At 43.1% G+C, this 5275-nt stretch overlaps 1 pseudogene; it reads right to left on the reverse strand.

Moving 5' to 3' along the window:
- Positions 1 to 569: 569 nt before the first annotated feature.
- LOC138143220 (small ribosomal subunit protein uS3-like) lies at positions 570 to 4477 on the reverse strand (annotated as a pseudogene).
- Positions 4478 to 5275: the final 798 nt, after the last annotated feature.

Here is a 5275-nt window from a genome sequence, read left to right on the forward strand (position 1 = left end):
TATTATTATTCCTTTTTAAATTTTTAACAACTGATGAAATTCACCTAGACAGAGATTAAATGACTTTTCCAGGGTCACAATTAGTAAGTGTCTAAGGCCAAATTTGAACTTGGGTCTTCCTGACTTCAAGTTGAGCACTCTGTCATCTTGTTGCTTGATTGGGACACTTAGGTAAATTGGGTACTGTTGAATTTAGTCAGTTAGCTGTCATAACATGAAAACATATAACCTTTTTTTTTCTGTTTTTACCTTTTTAAAAAAAGCATACCATACACATATGTGATACTTCCTCTTCTGTACATATTTGCATGTAATCTACTAGTGATTTTTGGGTTTCTGGTGCTTAATATATACAGTGTTGAGCTGTCCTCTGGTTAAATGTAGCTCAAAGTTCATAGCTGACTTGTGACAGGAACAGATACAAGTAAAATTGACTTCCAAGGAATTCAGATCTATTTGCTGTGTCTGTCCCTATCTCCTCCCATGCCTCACCTTTCTTAAACAATTGTAAGAATGGTTAGATCCTTGATTATGCAGTTTCTAGTTGAGTTTTGCTTAGAAAACCTCCGTTATTTTTTTGTTGTTGTTGTTGTTTTACAAAAGATTTTATTAAAGATTTTTACAGAAGAGCTTTGGGCACACCATTCCAGGTGTCACAGAGTCCTGTTAGGCAGTGGGCACTGGCTGGGGCATAGCTGGTTGCTCTGCCTTCCCACTCTTCTGCTCTGAGATGGGGGTGGTAGGAAGAATCTCATCCTTGGGCTCTACGATGCTCACATGGTCGGGCAGGGGCTTCTTAGGGCCAATCTTTTTTTTTTTAATGCTTTATTAACTTCTGATTTACATCATTCATTTCCGCCAGATTTTGAGTTACAAATTTTCTTCCCGTTTTTCCCCCACCCATCCCCCCAAAACAGCAGTCCCACAGGATATCCCCACCTCCAATCTGCTCTCTCCCATATTTTCTCCCATACCTGTTTCAACTTTTCCAGTGGATCTCTATGCCTCAGTGCCCGTATATCTTTTTTTTCTTAATAACATGTAAGATGGTATTAATAATAGTATATATATATATACACATATATATATATATTTGAATATTTGATTTTAAAATTTTCAATACCAGATTCATTCCCTTCCCCCCCTGCCACCCACCCCCACTGGGGAGACAAGCAGTTCAGTATAGGTTGTACATGTGCAGCTAATGCAAAACAATAACATAGTAGATGTATTGTAAAAGACTGACTATATTTCCCTCCCTCCTATCCCACCTCCCACTTGTTCTATTCTCTTTGTTCCTGTCCCTTTTCAAAAGTGGGTGCTTCCAACTTCCCTTCCCCCCAGCCTGCCCTCCCTTCCATCATCCCCCCTCACATCCCCTTCCCCCCCTATTCTCCTGGAGGGTGAGATCCCCTATTTAGTGTGTATTTCCCTCCCTCCTCAAGCCAGATTCAATAGGAATAAGGTTGACCCATTCCCTTTTGCCTTCCTATTCTTCCCCTCCATTGTAACCATTTTCCCTTGCCTCTTCTGTATGAGATAGTTTGCCCCACTCTGTCTCTCCCCATCTCCTCTCATTATATTCCTCTCACCTCTTAATTTCACCTTTTAAGTATCATCCCTTCCTGTTAAATTGGTCCCGTGCCCTTTATCTATGTATACCTGTAAACGTATGTACACACATTCACATATGTATTCATATGTCCACATACCCTCATATAAAGACTATCTATCTATCTATCTATCTATCTATCTATCTATCTATCTATCCATATATATATATATATATATATATTTCTAATCCCTTCAACTACTGAGAAAAATTTCATAAGTTACAATTATTGTTTTTCCATGTAGGAATGTTAATACTTCAAATTTGGCCAGGTGGCTCAGAGAGCAAGAGCACCGGCCCCAGTGCCGGGACAACCTGGATCAAATCCGGGCCCAGACACTCAGCACCACACCCAGAAACAACAACTGGCCGTGTAACCCTGAGCAAGCCACTCAACCCCGATTGCTTTAAAAAAAAATAGTTCAACTTTGATAAGTTCCTTATGATTTCTTTTCCCTGTTTACCTTCTCATGCTTCTCTTGCTTCTTGTATCTGAATGTCAAATTTTCTATTCAACTCTGGTTTTTTCAGCAAGAATTCTTGAAAGTCCTCTATTCCACTGAATGACCATATTTTCCCCTGAAACATGATACTCAGTTTTGCTGGGTAGGTGACTCTTGGTTTTAATCCCATCTCCCTGGACCTCCGGAATATCACATTCCAGGCCCTTCGATCCCTCAGTGTAGAAGCTGCCAGATCCTGGGTTATCCTGATTGTGTTTCCACAATATTCAAATTGTTTCTTCCTGGCTGCTTGTAATATTCTCTCCTTAATCTGGGAATTCCGGAACCTGGCTATAATATTCCTAGGAGTTTTCTTTTTGGGATCTTTTTCAGGAGGTGATCGGTGGATTCTTTCAACCTCTATTTTGCCCTCTTGTTCTAAAACATCAGGGCAGTTTTCTTTGAGAACTTCCTGGAGGATGCTTTCCAGGCTCTTACTTTAGTCATGGCTCTCAGGCAGTCCAATAATTTTTAAATTATCTCTCCTGGATCTATTTTCCAGGTCAGTGGTTTTTTCCATGAGATATTTCACATTGCCTTCTATTCTTTCATTTGTTTGGATCTGTTTAACAGCATCTTGATTTCTCATAAAGTCATTAGCTTCCATTTGCTCCAATCTAATTCTGAAGCAATGATTCTCCTCCGTGAGGTTTTGAGATTCTTTTTCCATCTGGCAAATTCGACTTTTTAAGGCATTCTTCTCCTCATTGCCTTTTTTGAGCCTCCTTTGCCATTTGAGTCAGTCTGTTTTTTAAGGTATTATTTTCTTCAGTCAGGCTGTTGACTCTCATTTCATAATTTTCTTGCATTGTTCTCATTTCTCTTCCCAATTTTTCCTCCACTTCTCTTATCTGCTTCTTAAGGTCCTCTATGTCCTGTAACCAGCTTGTATTTTCCTTTGAAGCTTTTGGTGCAGGAGTTCTGACTTCACTGATTTCCTCCTGTTCCATGCCTTGCTCCTTCTTATCCCCAAAATAGGAGTGTAATGTTGGAATTTTCTGACTGCTTTGTTTCCTTTGCCTGCTCATTTTGCCACTCAATGATTTGACTTTTGGGCTTTTTGCCACAGTAGGACTCTGCCACCAGACGGGGGAGTTTTCGTCCCAAACACTGGGGTTTTCTCAGCTGCCAGAGGTATTAGATGGGTGCCCTCTCTGAGGTCTCCACAAGCTCTGGCAAGCTGGACACACATCCCAGGACCTCCACCCTAGACTGAAATCCAGATCCAAGAAGGTTAAAGCAAGATCTATTACCCCTCAGAGTGGTGCTTGGTCCCCCTACACTCTGCAGGCCAGGAGCTGAAGCTGCCACGTGGTGCTGGCAGGCTGTGCTTGCATCTCAGAGGTTTCTCGCCCCGGGGGGGTAAAAGCCACACACTCCCACTTACTGGGTCCCAAAGTCCAGACTGCACTGGCCTCTCACCCTGTCCTTCACATCTATGTATTGATAAATCTGGAAAGGGCCACAGCTGCTGCTGATCTGGAGTCCCTCCGGCTGGTCAGGCTCACCCTGGGGCTAAATCCTGGGCGTGGTGCTGGGCTTGGCTCCCAGAGCGTTGTGCTGGCCGATTCCTGCTGGCCTGCTGGGCTGTCCTCAGCGGGAGGTTAGCTTCTCTGTGTCATTTTGTGGGTTCTGCAGCTCCAAAGTTTTTTTAGGGTCCCCTTTTTACATGGATTGGGGAGGGTGGAAGCCGGAGCCGCAGGAAGGTCATGCTTCTACTCAGCCATCTTGGCTCCGCCCCCTCTTAGGGCCAATCTTGCCATTTGGGTCCCAGGGCAACATGATTTTGACTTTAATTCCTGATACACCCTGTCTGAAGAGGACATGGCGCACAGCTATATCGACATAGTAGTTGACAGGGTCTCTACTGTGGATCATCAGGCCATCCACAAACTTCATGGACTTGGCCCTCTGGCCTCTGAGCTTACCAGACACCACTACTTCACATCCCCTTTGCTCCACTCTCCATAATGAAGTGGAGGACACCATAGCAGGCCCTACGAACAGCAAGGCCTCCCAGGAGCTTGTAACGCAAGGACTCAGCCTGGGGAATAGCACAGAGACCTCTGGTGGCTACCTTCTCAGCATACAGCTCTACACTGCCTTCAGGGAAGCCAAACCTCTTCTGAACTACAGCTGTCGGTTCCCGAATCCGGCGACCCTTGTCCCCAAGGACATTCTGAGTCCTGGTGGCCAAGATGATGATTTCTGTCCTGGTTGGGGTAACTCGAACCTCCACCCCAGAATAGCCATCCTCAGCCAGCTCCCTGGTGAGAAACTCATTCAGCTCAGCTTTGAAGATGCCATGAGCAACAAGCTTCCTCTTCTTGGAGGTCTGCACCACCATCTTGCACTGACAGGAAAGCCGTTACTTTCTTAATGGAATGAAATATAATTTTCCTAGCCTCCATCCTAACAGCAATAATGCACTTATGATTTAGAGTGAATTATGCATTAGATATGTGATGAGACAGGATAAGGATGTATAGCATTAATGAAAATGTTTGTTTTTGTTTGTTTTACTTATTTTAATTTGTTTAATTTAGCCACATTTACCTTCTTTCCTTAAAAGATGTTCTTCTAAGCCATACAAATTAAAATGCCAACCAATGCCTACAAGGTTTCAAGGTGAACCTCAGGTCAAGTTCAAGGAAGGAGAAAAAGGAGCACTGATAGGCTGATTTGCACAGAGAAGATCACCCAGCAGCCTGTGCGAAAGGTTTGGATCCTGAGCAAGTTTTGTCAACTCTTATAATCCAGTCCCAGCAGGACTTAAATTGGGGAAAATAATGGCACCTCAGAAGACCCCAGAGCTTAGATCTATTGCATTTTGAGCTGAGACTTTTCAACCTAGATATAAGAGAAATCAGGTGGGAAAATGGGTTCTGGGTTTGCCTACTGGGGAAAGAGACAATGTATATTTTTTCCTTCTTTTTATACAATCGTGAGAAAAGTGCTATATAGCACAAAGAAAACCTCAAGATAGACTTGCTCAAGGAGTTCTTAGCAAATAATATTAGCTGTGGTTGCCCTAACCATTTTTAGGGATGATGGTTTCTGATGATGATGGCAAGGCTCAGAAACCAGAAGTAGTTTATGACTTCTGGAGAATGTGCTTCTTTTTTTTTTTGGGAGGGGTAGCTAGGTAGCACAGTGAATA

The sequence above is a fragment of the Petaurus breviceps genome, unplaced genomic scaffold, assembly GCF_028583685.1.
Source record: "Petaurus breviceps papuanus isolate PSGF00001 unplaced genomic scaffold, PetGlider_PUasm1.0 138, whole genome shotgun sequence".
NCBI lineage: Eukaryota > Metazoa > Chordata > Mammalia > Diprotodontia > Petauridae > Petaurus > Petaurus breviceps.